The sequence below is a fragment of the Rhineura floridana genome, chromosome 1, assembly GCF_030035675.1.
Source record: "Rhineura floridana isolate rRhiFlo1 chromosome 1, rRhiFlo1.hap2, whole genome shotgun sequence".
Taxonomy (NCBI): Eukaryota; Metazoa; Chordata; class Lepidosauria; order Squamata; family Rhineuridae; genus Rhineura; species Rhineura floridana.
Window position 1 is genome coordinate 20,736,417 of NC_084480.1, and position 14,590 is coordinate 20,751,006.

Here is a 14,590-nt window from a genome sequence, read left to right on the forward strand (position 1 = left end):
ATATTATTCGGCTGTTGTGCTTTGCGCGTTTACCTGGGGGAGCAGTCCCAACTGAGCGCAAGTGGGGCTTATTTCTGAGTAAAAATGCCCAGGATGGCGCTGTAGTGCACTTTTGCACGTTACTGGGAGAGACACAAAACTAATATTATCCTTGGCAATACCACGCACGTTTTCTTAACTCCGTGTGCTTAACCTTCTGTGTGATTACCCATAACTTCCCCCTCCCCACACACAGAATCTCTCCCGCTGCATTCAGCCTTACCCTATAGGCTATACCCATCGTCTCCCCCAATCTCTACTCGTACCGGACAGGCAAAGCTCCGAGACGGGCGGGGGCTCTCCCCGTCTCCATAGCAACGGAAACTCGCAGGCCACCTCCCCCGTCCCTCGCCTGCCGCCAAGCGCTGCCCGGGCGTTTTGCGACACTTGCTGTCGGAGTCGCGGCAGCTGGAGAAGCCCCTCTGCTGATTTCCAGCACCAGGCGTTGAGAGAGAGAGGGAGAGAGACGAACCAGGCGAGGGGCGCGCGGGGAGGCCAGCAGGGCGCCCTCCTTGCCGGCGAAGAGGCGGGCCTCCCTCCTGGACCCAGGTATGTGATCTCCGGGGCGGTGGGCACGGGCGCGACCCTTCCCATACCCTACTCTCTTCCCCCCCCCGTTGCTGAGTAAGGCTGCTTTCCCCCTTGGCTGAAAGGGGCAGGTTGGCTGAAGCTTCCCTCCCCATCACTTTCCCCGCAGAGTGTTGTTTATATCCTTCAAAGTGGTGTGTATTATTATTATTATTATTGTTATTGTTATTATTATTATTATTGCTGCTTTTCAAGGTTGAGGAGCGGCATCTCCTTATCTCCAGAAGTTCTCCCTTTTTAAAGAGGTTAAGTGGCCACCCTCTTGACCAGCTGCCCCCCCCAGCACCCCCACGTCAACCTCAGCTCCTTCCTGAAGAGGGGCTCCTTGGCAGGCAAAGCCCCTCTTGCCAATCCTCGGGGCCCACCACAAATCCAATCGCGTTCCTCCAAAGTATCTCCGATGCTCCTATATTGTTTCATTCTTTTTGTTTTTAAATGGGGTCACTTTCGTGGTGAGTTGCTCTCAGACACTCGTAGGCTGGGAAGTGGGATGTCAGTTTTTGGAATAAATACATATGGTTACAGCGTTTGGTGGCTTTTCTTAGGGGTCAGTGAGGTTTTTATGGAGATACCAGGATGCAGCCCCTTCCAACTGCTGAAACCCTTTAAAAAGTGGCCTTAGGCACCCACTTCTCACTTTTAACACTCCCATTTAGCCATTGCTGATGATGACTGGATAGACCTTGGTAGAGGGATTTTTTTTGTCCTCTCCCTTCTCCTTCAGTGGAAAGGCGTCATCTGAATCTTCTCCATGCCAAGTGGGCTGCTCTGCCTCTTTCGTCATGGATGGTAGGAGTATCTCCACCACACTTTCACTTCCTTTCTTTTTAGCAAGCAACTGTTTTATTCTCGCTTCTGCCCCCACCATGTGAATCCTTATCTATCATGGCAACATACACCTGTTGCCCACATTTTCTTGTGCTGGTACTGATTTTGGTGGGCCTACCCTCAGTCCCAAAGTGGGAACATCTTACAATGGCATCCCATTGTTGACTCCCTTATGTGTTCATGAAACTGAGGAAGAGCAGGTGAGTGTGGTGTATCACTAAAACATCATCATCATCATCATCATTATGGAGTTCAACCAGCATCATTGATATGCTTAGAGCATTTTGGGACTTCTTGGAAAAAGTCCTCTTTCATGGCTCCTCTCAGAACCTTTCTCTTTAAGTGGATTGTGACTTTGTGACATGAGCATTTGCTATCCTGTTGTCCTCCTTGCAGTATGAAATCACTTCTTCAGGGATGATGGCCACAGAAAGTCTGCATGCATGGTCTGGCAGGCTTAGTGGCTGAGTTTCTACTGCAACCTGAGCAGTATGATAACCCATTCTTCCTTCAGCTGCTACCAGAAAAGAGCAACCCTGTGGGTGATGCAGTTGGGTGGCTGAAATGCTTTTTCTTCTCTGGTATCCTGCTTTTTCTAGAGTATTGGATCACTGATAGGGTGGCAGACGTCATCTATCAATCCTATCTGGCTGATTCTGTTTCCCACAAACAATGCAACTCTTATCTCTAGAAAATGCTGGGTTTGGAATTTCTCTCCCCACAAAGATCTGGTTAAGTGGGAGATCCTCCCCTTCCTTCCACCTGCTAAGGTGTACCCATAAATTCTTGCAGTGGACTTGACTATTTAATTTAGAATGCAGTTTATAAACTTAGCAAAGTGTTTCTTGTTTGCCGCCCTAATTGTGTTCTGACATTGTCTTTCTGCTTGTGCCAGGGAGACTGTCCAGTAGAGCGGCACCTGTGTTGCTGTTGATGCCTTACATTTTATGTTCTGAGTTAGTTATAATCAGGGATGTGGAGTCGGAAGCAATTTTGGGTGGAGTCGGAGTCAGAGTCGATAGAAATGTACTGACTCCGACTTCAAAATAAAATTAATATTTTAATATTATTAATATTAATGTATTAATATTAATACATTAATATACATTTGCCATTTATGAAGGAGTCAGAGTCGGAGTCAGACAGTAGAAAAATAAATATACATTTGCCATTTATGAAGGAGTCGGACAGTAGAAAAATAGAGGAGTCGGAGTCAAAGGTTTGACATACCGACTCCACAGCCCTGGTTATAATACAGTAGTAATCTTTTTATATATTAGCAATTGATTTCATTATGAGGTTGACAAAGGAAGTGTTGGGAATGCAGATGTGCAGGTAATTTGTCTGAGAAGAGCATAACATTTCGGGGTAAATTACCCTTTGTCTGTGGCTTGAGAGATTAGTAAGTTAACACTTCAGGGTTGAAAGTGTGGTAGATGTGGTGAAGAAGACAGTGCTGTAATTGGGATGGCTTAGGGGAAAATGCCAGGTAGCAGGAAGATAGGATGGCCCTGGAAGGGACATTATGCAGTTTCATAATGCATGCTTCTAGCATGTATGAATAGGGAGCTTTATCAAAGCCTTCTGTACTATGGCTTAGCCCCTGGCTTTTGCAGGGGGGATGGTGACAAAATATTTGCTTGCAGGGCAAGGATTAGGCCTCTAAACTGGGGGTTAGCCACCCCTAGTTTAGCAGCTTCTCATCCCCCTGCCTATTGGGCTAGCTGGAACTGTCAAGAACTAAAATGTGCTGAGAAGTTGGTCTGAGTCAATTAACCCAAGTGCACTGGAAGGACCTTTTGTTCTATAGTTGCTAGTTAGCATGTAAATTTAATTGCCTCTGTGTAATAATGTCTGAGCATTTTTGTCTAAAGACAAGTTCATATTTCATTGAGGTTTTGCATCGATTCAAGTTACTAGTTATAATCTTTCTGTTTTCATAACTGTTATCTAGATATTTAGATACCCATGGTAAAAATATTTGCTTAATCAGTTAGCTAATTTATTTCTTGTATTTTCAACCCAAGCAAATTGCTATCATTCATACAGGCAGACGATATATATCAGAAGTCGCACTAAGCACAGTGGTGCATACTTCTGTGTAAACATGCACCATATTGCTCTGCAGGTCATTTTTTTTTAATTGGATGACAAAGATGTAATAAACTTCAGATCTCTAACATAATCTCATTGGGAATAGAAGGACAGGGGAAAGCCATCAAAGCCTTTAACTCAGTATCTTCCGGAACAGTGAGATGGCACACCTCAGGACAAATAGAAGTAGCACAAATATTTTTGCATGTTTTAATGGTGATAAATGAATTATCGAGCTATAAGGCAGGGCTGAATAATACGTGGCCATCCAGATGTTGGTGGGCTACAATTTCCATTATATCTGACCGCTCACAGTCCTAGTTCAGGCTGGTGAGAGTTGTAGCCCTCCAGAAGTTTTGGAGTTAAGGTTTCCTGACTCTGCTGTAAGGTTTGCCAGTTGCAAGCCACAATATTCAAAGAGACATGCAGCTTTCTGTCTCCTGAAGAGTCCATTGACATCAGTCTGGAAATAAAGCAGATAGTTTGAGAAGAAGTGGCAGAGGAGAGTACTTAGGAGCTAGATAGCAAGATGAATAAGAATGTGTTGGAGGTGGTGTGGGGGTTCTAGGAACAGAGGAAGTAGTGAATCATGCAACCCTTTCCACCTGCTCAACCTAGGAATATCGCTGTCAATGCCCCCACCCCATCATGTTGATTCACCTTTAAAAGTGAGCTTAGAAGGAGAGCCAAATTTTTGTCACTGTTTCAATCGTGGCGGGGATGGCAGGTAAGCAAAGTATTAATACAAACAGAACTAAATGCCTCCCTGCCACACAACCGTTACACTGTATACAGATTCTTGTGAACGGCTAGGTATAAATCCAAAGAGCCAAAATGATATAGAGGCTAGAGTGTTGCATTTGGATGTGGGAAATCCTGCTGTGCTATAAAGCTAACTGTTAGCCTTGTGCAGAGTTTACGGACTGCTGGCCCATGATAATATGGGGATAGATCAGTGGAGTGTGGCGAGCTGTACTTTGAGAAGTCAGTAATTCCCTTTTGCACCCATTTTTTTCTTCTAGTGAGCAAAAGTCAATTATGACTTTAGTAATATTAGCCATGAAGACAAGGCCAGCTGAGAACTAGTATGGTACAATGGCTAGAGTGCTCAGTTTGAATGTGCCCACCCGGATCCAAATCCTGACTTAGTGAGCGATCCTGAATCATGGAAGCTGGCGTAGAGTGTGCCAGATCCAAACCCCATTCAGAGTTGGGTTACTGCCAGTTTATCTGGCCTAAGCCTAGCAGAAGGAAAGCAAACCAGTAAAATAGAGTTTAATTTATGCCAGTGTAAGTTCAGCTGGGTTTTTAGGTCAACAACAGAGCAGAATAGAGTAAGGATCCAGCATAAGCCCCACCAGTCCCGCCTCCTCCGCTCCCCCAGAATGGTCATTTTTGGAGTCTTACTCCAGCTTAAGTTATGCCGGTCTTTGCTGAACCAGGATGAGTGAGTTACACTGATGTAACATGGCAGAGCTGGGACCCAACCAGTTCAGCTGAAGATCCACCAGATCCTAATTCACTCATCCCAGCGGATCTAGGGTTAGAATTGTGCCCTTAGCCTTAAAGCTAATTTGATTTCTTCAGCAAGACCCTTTCAGCCTAGCCTTCTTCACAGAGTTAACGTATGCCATCCTGAACTCTTGGAAAAAGTAAAGGAAACAAAAGTGACTGTCTCAATTTGGTTTGCAGGAATGACAGACAGGGCCTTTTTTGTACAGGTGTGCATGGTCTCTGCAGATTTTAATATTTTTTCAGACAGCCATAATATTTTTTTAGAAAAGACATTTTCTGGAGAATTAGAGCCATATTACAGAATATAACTAATTATTTTAGTTATCAACTGGGTTTATAATGTGAAGGCATTATATTGCTAAGCATGTTTACTCTATTGGACTTACTCCTGAGTAAGTATACATAGAACTGTAGAGTTAAAATATAAAACTGAAAACGTCTGAGAATTTTCTTTTATCCTTTCATTGCAGTTCAAATTAATGTGATTGGTTAAGACCATAACTATGCATAAAGACCGTGAAATATAAATCTTTCTGAGCAGCATGTGCTATGAATAAGTGAGATATGTAATATTACGGGTTTGTTGACTCTGAGCACCTCTTCATCAAACAATGTGAGCTGGCTTGGAACTGAGATGTAACTCATGACTGGGGGGAAATTCCCTTTTCTATTCTTGTGTAAGGTTTAGAACAGAAGGCTGAATGGCGACATTGCCATCCATATGTCCTTGTAGAATATCTGTAGGTTGCAAGTTTAAAGTTTTTGTTTGTTCCTTTAAATCAAGTTTTGGAATCTGCCTTAATAAGCAGAACTTGTGATTTCTCTCTAAGGAAACAAAAATGATCAACCAATTTATGGATTTGAACTCTAAATCCAGAAGCATGTTGAATTATTTGTGTTGTGACAGCTTGAATGAGTGTTTTAAGTTTTGCATAAAATTATGAAGCATGTTTCTATCAGTGTACCAGAATGAGTATGAGGAGGGAGCTCTTTTAACAGTAATGTTCTTTTGTAATAATCTTAAACCACCATATTGTTTAACACTGTGCAGCCCAAACAAGTAGCAAGATCAGAGTCCATCTTGGACACACATTTTGCAGGCTTGTGGCACATGTTGTTAACAGTTTATTAGGGTTACACCAGCCCTTCTTCCCCCTTTCTTCCTTTTAACCAACCACTGAATATATAATATGGGTTGATCATACCCCCTCAGGAAATCAAAGAACAAATTAAACACAACAGACAAGATAAAAGCTCAAAAGGTGAGAAAAGGAGGAAAATAATGTACATAAATTAACTATTTATCTCCCCAGTTGGTGTACAGATCTAAGTAATTTCCCCACAGTTCTGTACATTTGCCTTTATTCTCCATTTCCATCCATGTCACTTGTTTGTGGGCTGTCTGTGCTACCAAGTCTTGTGCACAATGGTTCATCTCAGGGCTCCTTTCATTTCCAATTTTTGTGTCCAGTTGCTTTGCCACCAAAGGTGTTCCGCAGAACCACACTGTATATTTCAAGGCTTCAGGCACCCATCCAAGTATTGTACGGCTTGCCCAGATATGGTGGAACAAAGCTTGCCTTTCCTGGGAAGCCTTTGGATCATCCTCATAGTCCCTTTTTAACTTGGGCAAAGTACATGCAACTGAACTACATATATTCTTCTCCTGCCTTCTTCTGCCTTCTCGTTCACTTCCTCTTGTTTTTCTGTGTGTGAGTGTTTTTATTGAAAGCCACCTTGGGATAGGAACCTGCCATATCTGTTCTTGGGATATTTACATAGATGGCACTATATAAATAAAATACTTAGAGTCACGTTTATGCATTTAGTAAGTCCCACTGAATTCAGGTTTGATGTTGTGCTGCATACTGTATAATATTTTAACAGAACTAATATGAATCTTGAAGCATAAGGCTTGTAACAGAAAGTGAAAGGAAGATAAAAGGAAGGGGCCAGGAGTTAGAACTATTACTTCCCTTCCTCCCCAGGAAGCTTTGGTTTGTTGACAAAGCAATGAATCTGTGTTGTTTTCTAAACCAAGGTATTCGCTTAGGTTTGCTGGCTGCAAGAGTCCTCAGATTTCCATGTATTCACTGAAAATTTCAAATAACTGAGAAAAATAGTAAAAATATTGGAAGGTATTTTAAAGTTTACTAAGTTTTACACTTTGCAAAGATCTAAATGTGTGCATTTGGAACACTTGCATGTTTTTGGCAGTTAAGTTTTTTCATTGTTGCCAATTAAAAAAAAAGATTATGTTTGTAACTATTGCTAGCATAAGAGATCACAGGCTGATGGGATATATATGGAAAGTATATGATGACTCACATAAGTTAACATTTGTGTATTTTGACATTTTACCAGAATTCTTTCCCTCAGCTGTGTTGAGGAGATTACCTTTATAAGTAGTGGCATAGCTAATTTTCCAGGTCAGTTCAATCTTTGGCCCACCTGCTGATAATGATAGCCTGATTACTGATCATTGATGTGGATTGGTGTCCATGGTAACCAAGACTGAAACGGCCTACTTAATTTTCTAAAAGCTTTCAAACTGCAAGGCTCAAAATAGCAATTTAGATTTTTATATGCAGCACTTTGCCAAAACGAAATAATTTTCGCATCTATTAAGTACAAGCGCATAGAGTGTTACTGGTTTTTATGTGGAACAGTCACTTTTGCCCTTATTTTCTCTGCTCATACAGCAAAGGTCTCTAACAGATATAACACTGGCAAACAATTCTTTGTCAACATGCATTTCTTTATTAATAATCTTCCAGTACTTAAAAATTATGAGGATTCTACTGTTTCCCTAACATTTTCAAATACAAAGGCCATACTAGGTATAATGATCCAAGATCTTCAATAGTAATCTAAATAAACCTGAATGTTTCTGTTACCACCAGAATTGAACACAATCTCTGCAAAAATGACTCCATTTGTTTCCATGCCAGCTCATTTGGGCTTTGTAGAATGTCAAGCTTAATTCTACAATTATTGATTTTTCAGCACAGTTCACTGTGTGTGTGTGTGTACTGTATTAATACTAGCTTTTACTGTGTATATGTGATTGTTGAGTTTCCCAGTGTGTATGTGAAATATATGAAATACATGCCTGGGGGATTAAACCATATTTATTCATTTATTGTTGTGATACTGATACTTGCTTCTGAATTTAAAGCTGTATTCTTAATAGATTATTTATTTTGATTATATTATTGTGTATTTATACTAATTTCCATGGATGCCTACTTGTGGTAAGTACACAGTGTGATACGTGCCTATGGAGCTATGGTGCTGAGCTGGGTGAGGCTTATGTAAGAGTGTTAGACTTTCTATCCTGGGTGTCAAATGCACTCTTGTTCTAAACGTTATTACCTGATACATGTGTGTACTTATGATATGTGATTGCTGAAATTATTTGAAGCTGATGTTCAGATGAGTCCCTTTTCAGTCCCCAAGCTACTCTCAATTGACTCATGAGGTATTATGTGTCCCAAGTTCTCAAGCCCAGGAGGTGGAAAGGTGGCCTGCCTTGGACCAGGTTGCACTGTCCTGGAAGGAGCAGATCCGTTAGCTTGGGGTGCTCCTGGATTCAGCACTGTCACTGGAGGCTCAGATGGCCTAATGGCTAGGAGTGCCTTTTTCTAGCTCTGGCTGGTTTACCAGCTACAGCACCTTTTGGATAGAAATGATTTGGCTCAGAGCTTGGAAAAGTTACTTTTTTGAACTACAACTCCCATCAGCCCCAGCCAGCATGGCCATTGAATTGGGTTGATGGGAGTTGTAGTTCAAAAAAGTAACTTTTCCAAGCTCTGATTTGGCTGCTGTACTCCTTGCCCTGGTAACTTCCAGAATGGATTATTGCAATGTGCTGTACATGGGGCTGCCCTTCAACATAACTTGGAAGCTTTGTGGTCCAAAATGTAGCAGCCGGATTACTGGCTGGGGTTCCATTTAGATCTCATATAACCCCTGTTTTAAAGCAGCTGTATTGGTTGCCAGTTTGTTTCTAATCCCAATCCAGGGTACTCCTGTTGGTGTTTAAAGCCCTAAATGATTTAGGCCCCAAATATCTGAAAGAGTGCCTCCTTGTCTGCAGTCCCTCTTGAGTGTTAAGATCAGCAGAGGGGGCCCTCTTGGTAGTTCCACCACCCACAGAAGCCTGGGATGGTGGCGGCAGCTCAGGAGGGGGCATTCTCTGTGGAAGTCCCTAAGCTGTGGTACTTCTTCCCCACAGAGGTGCGTCTGGCATCTTCGCTGTATAATTTTCATTGATTGCTGAAGACACATGCCTTCGATACTTGAGATGTATGTTTTTAGGACGAACCTTATTCTTGTAATTGCAATTTGTAAACTTTTTCTAATGTTTTATTTTAAATTGTTATGACCCACCCCGGGACCTTAGGGTGGAGGGTGGGTAAGAAATCAAGTTGTTATTATTATTAATAATAATACAGTGGGTGTCTGCATCCTAAACCCTTGATTTGTTGGCTCCTTTGTCTTAAGATCTTGCTGAAAGGCTGCTGTCTGATGTACTGTCCATTGACATCAATTGAGCTGAAGCTCACACCTTAAAATGCAGATCTGAGACATGACTAGAGTGTGCAGACACATAATTTAGTCTTCTCTAGTCACTGCCTAGGGCTTGTTTGCTTTAAACAATTATCATTTAAATGCATTATTATTATTATTGTTATTGTTATTATTATTAATAATAATATTATTAATAATAATAATAACAATAATAATAATTGTATCCTGCCCTTCCTCCCAGTAGGAGCCCAGGGTGGTAAATAGAAGCACTAAAAACTCTTTAAACCATCATAAAAACAGACTTTAAAACCTGGCTGGGAGTCCAGAGTCTGCAAGTTCAAATCCCTGCTAGTGTCTCCTGGGTATAAAGGGCCAGCTAAAGATCACCCCCACAGTGAGTGGCTCAGGGGTTATGTGCCCTGCCACCTGTGCAGCCGGGGACAAGCTGCATAGTCCTAAGGAGGCCAGTTGCCCCCCAGCTGGCAGTTGTGGACAAGGAAGGAGCTGGCTTGTGCAGCTGTGGCAAGCTGAGCAGGCCCTAGCCAGCTGGGGAGGACTAGCCTCAGAGGGAGGTAATGGTAACCCCCCTCTGAATACCACTTACCATGAAATCCCTATTCATAGGGTCACCATAAGTTGGGATTGACTTGAAGGCAGTCCATTTCCATTTTCAAACAAAACCATCCTTAAAAACGTATTAAAACAAAACATCTTTAAAAACATTTTTAAAAAAGGTTTAAAAACATCTTAAATTAATTCCAACACAGACGCAGACTGGGATAAGGTCTCTGCTTAAAAGGCTTGTTGAACGAGGAAGGTCTTCAGTAGGTGCCAAAAAAATAACAGAAATGGTGCCTGTCTAATATTTAAGGGGAGGGAATTCCAAAGGGCAGGTGCCACTACACTAAAGGTCCGTTTCCTATGTTGTGCGGAATGGACCTCCTGATAAGATGGTATCTGCAGGAGGCCCTCACCTGCAGAGTGTAGTGATTGACCGGGTATATAAGGGATAAGATAATCTTTCAGGTATCCTGGTCCCAAGCTGTATAGGGCTTTGTACACGAAAACTAGAACCTTGAACTTGGCCCAGTAGCTAATAGGTAGCCAGCGCAATTCTTTCAGCAGCAGAGTGACATGTTGGCGATACCCTGCCCCAGTGAGCAGTCTCACCGCCACATTTTGCACCAGCTGCAGCTTCCGAACCAACATCAAGGGCAGCCCCGCATAGAGCGCATTATAGTAATCTACCTGAAGGTTACCAGTGCGTGGACAACAGTTGTCAGGCTATCCCGGTCCAGAAACATCTGCAGCTGTCTTACCTGCCGAAGCTGGTAAAAGGTGCTCGTAGCCACTGAGGTCACCTGAGCCTCTAGTAACAAAGCTGAATCCAGGAGCACCCCAGACTATAGACCTGCTCTTTTAGAGGGAATACAATCCCATCCAAAGCAGGCAACTGACCAATTATCTGAACTTGGGAACCACCAACCCACAGAATCTACGTCTTGCTAGGATTCAGACTCGGATTATTGGCCCTCATCCAGCCCACCACTGAGTCCATGCAGTGGTCCAGGTCTTGCATGGCCTCTCCCAATTCAGATGTTACAGAGAAATAGAGCTGGGTATCGTCAGCATGCTGCTGACACCTTGCCCCAAATCTCCTGATGACCACTCCCAAGGGCTTCATATAGATATTAAACAGCATGGCGGACAAGATGGTACCCTATGGCACCCCACAGCACTATGAATAAAGCAAAGGTTTGCCATCTATTTTGCCAGTGTGTGTGCTTTTAATTCTAAATTATATTTTATGTAAGTAGTTTTCAATGTGTTCAGATCTGGAATGTGTCCATTTTCCTTTTCATTCTCTCCCATTCAATCTTATAGTATCTAAACTTACCCATTGATAATTAAATAGGCCACAGGTCACAGGGGCAGAAGCTTGGAACCAGGATTAACAAAGTACAAAAAATAAGCAATCCAAATGATAAATTAGAACCTTCTATATGTATATTGCAAAGCCAGTGCAAATGCAATGATTGAGATGCTCTGAACTGTCTTTAAAAGATTAGCAGCAGCTATTCTTCTCTTTGGAATACATTTCCATTGTTTGTGTTAACTGTGGTTAAGTGTTAAATTGGTGCCAATTTGAAGCTATTCTTTCTTAGGATGTGATGTTGGAGAACTTTAACCTCCTCTGCATCAGCAACTAGTGAAGGTTGCATTTGCCACATTTCACAGAATGTTACAATAAAATAAAGTATGATGTACACCATATTTATTAATTAATTTATTTGATCTATATCCCACCCTTCCTCCCAGCAGGAGCCCAGGGCAGCAATATACCACTGTTCTTTATCCTTGGGTCCCCAGATGTTGTTGGACTACAACTCCCATCAACCCCAGCCTCTTAGCCAATGGCCAAGGATGATGGGTGTTGTGGTTTAACATCATTTGGGTACCCAAGGTTGAGGAACAGTGCCATGTAACACTGTGTCAGGGGAAAGTATGGGCTCCTCCCAGAAAATGATTTTTGCCTGATAGGCCACTGTGGCAATTTGTCCTGGCCATGTGGTTGGGTGCCAGAATTCTTGGGGTGTTTGTCAGTGTTGGGGAGCATTTGCCACCCCCCAAAAAGGCATTTGTTTTTGCTGATGTCCTCCCTCCCAGGCACCTTGAAGTGTTCTGTGAACCCATTTGGTTCTGTTCCTTTTTTCATTTGGATTTTTATTTGCTAGTGACTCCTAAATGCAAGAGAACAACATTTAGCAACACCTTCCTTTGATTTAATTACACTTTCAGAGGCCTGGACAGCTTTTTATTTTTTTGTAAACTGCTTAGAATACATTTAAGTGACTTACAAATGTTCTTAAATAAATAAAATTGTTAAATATTTTCCTGCTGTGGAAAAATCCACTGTGGCCAGGTTTTCTGAACTTCTGCTGTACAGTAAAAATACCTGTTGATAGGCAGGTAGCATAATATATGAAATGAAGTACAAAGGGTAAAAGTAGCTTATAGAGCAATCCATCTTGTTGGAGGCCGGTGGGAGGGAAGCCGGCAGAGGGGGAGCTGGTGGAAGGGGCCTCCGCATCTAGTTGCTGCGTGAAGGCCTCTTGGAGGAAAGGATGCTAGCTATGCAGGTAGGGTGTGGTGCAAGGAGACAAAATACATGCTTCTTTCTGCCACCCCTTTTCCTGGAGTACTGGTTGCTGGGATGGAGGGCCATGGGAGGGAGCTGAACAGGACCTGGCTCCTCCCCTGACATGCGCCCAGAATGCCCCTTTTTCAGGCCTTCCACCAGCTCTTATGCTGGGCTGGGCTTCTCCAGAGGATCTCTGGTTGAGCTGGGATGAGGGACCTATGCCGGCATAGCCTGGTGTAAACCGGCTGAACCGGGAACCAGCTGGCTCAGTCGGGGGTCCACCACATCCAATTCCCTTCATCTCAGCATAAACAGGAGTTGGATTGCACCCTTAGGCATGAAACTAAGGTGACTGTAGCTGGAGCTGGGAACTCAACAAGGTAAATGCAACACTAAAATTTTTACGTATAACATTCCCCAAAACTCTTACCATATTATTGTGTGACGAGTGTATTCTGGGTAGGATGGTATTATTTGGATAGGACTTCACTTGATTCTCAGTTGTTAGAATCACTAGGAGCAGTTTAAGCCTCTATTTTCTTGACTTTCCTCTTCTCCCAGGCATTTTAGCATGTGTTTTAAATTGTTTTAAATTTTTAAATTGTGTTTTAAATTGTTTTTAAAATATGTGTTTTAAATTGTATATTTGTTTTAATGTTTTTGGTTGCTGTAAACCGCCCAGAGAGCTTCGGCTATGGGGCGGTATTACAAGTCGAATGAATGAATGAATGAATGAATGGTGTTCCCAAGTGCATCCTTTCCCCCTTTTCCCTTATGAAGTGAATAACTGCCATTCATTCGAGGACATTTTTCTTCCATCCCTGATAGTCTCTGGCCCTGGTTGAAGGAATTCACATTGGAGTACAGAGTCCCATTTTGGCAGAACAAGGTTGCTCACACACCCTAGTGCTGGTGATATGCAAGAATGATGGCCGTGTGTTGTAACAAAATGTTAGCTAGCGGAACTTCTCATTTGCAGGGGCTTGATGTGGACAGAGATGTTTTTATAGGACACTGATAGTAATTAGAGTTTTGTGAGGGGTCAGCTGTGCAAGCTATATAGCATTTTCAGAAAACATGGAGATTCTAGGTTGTCCTGTGTGCTGAAAATAAACAAAAAAAAACTCTCTTAAAGTCTTGTATAGTCTGTATCCCTCCTCATTAAATCTTGCTTACATTTTCCCCCCTGCTTTTGGGAGAGGGGCAATGAATGAGAGTACCAGTATGTTGTGCCATTTTTTAAAAAATTAAACAACCTCTCTGCAGTTGTTAGTGTATTGCTTAAAATTGTAGTTCTTGCTGTCATCTTTAGTGAAAGAATTAAGCACACCGATTCTGTAAATGGGAAACACAGCATGACAAACTCTAGTTTTGAAGTAAACTTTTTGTGCTTGACGTCCAGGAGATTTAATAGCCAAGTTTTAAGTTGCTGGTGCTTAAGTCCTAAACGGCTTGGCACCCAAATACCTGTATGAGTGCCTCTTTCCATACTAGGCTGCCCGTGTCTTAAGATCTCCTCCAGCCACCTCTGCAGAACGAATACTATTGCATTGTGCTTCCACAATGAGAATGCAGTGGCATTCTGTCTTTGGACTGCCCTCTCCAAGGAGGCCTGACGTTGCAAGCTTTTTGGTGCCAGGTGAAGGCCTTCCTATTTGTTGGTTTTTAAACTTCATTTATATGCTGTGAGAATTCGTTTGAATCACTGCCCTGGAATCTTTTGATGAAAGGTGGCTAAAAAGTATTTTAAATAATGGAGAGTGCATTGAGCCGTAATAACAACAACAGCTGCTGTTGGCCACCTTTTTAACTGGCAGGTGCCCAAGACAATTTGCAGAGAAAACTATAAAT

At 42.4% G+C, this 14,590-nt stretch overlaps 1 protein-coding gene across 3 annotated transcripts in view; it reads left to right on the plus strand.

The window, feature by feature from the left end:
- Window positions 1-238: 238 nt before the first annotated feature.
- Window positions 239-14,590, plus strand: part of WDR7 (WD repeat domain 7) — a 323,076-nt gene continuing 308,724 nt past the window's right edge. For 2 of the 3 annotated variants that reach the window (XM_061615091.1, XM_061615098.1), the window contains exon 1: window positions 503-588. The gene's annotated coding sequence lies outside the window, so the exon portion shown is untranslated. Of the gene's footprint in view, window positions 589-14,590 lie in introns of all 3 variants that reach the window. The other variant, XM_061615103.1, reaches the window with a different exon arrangement.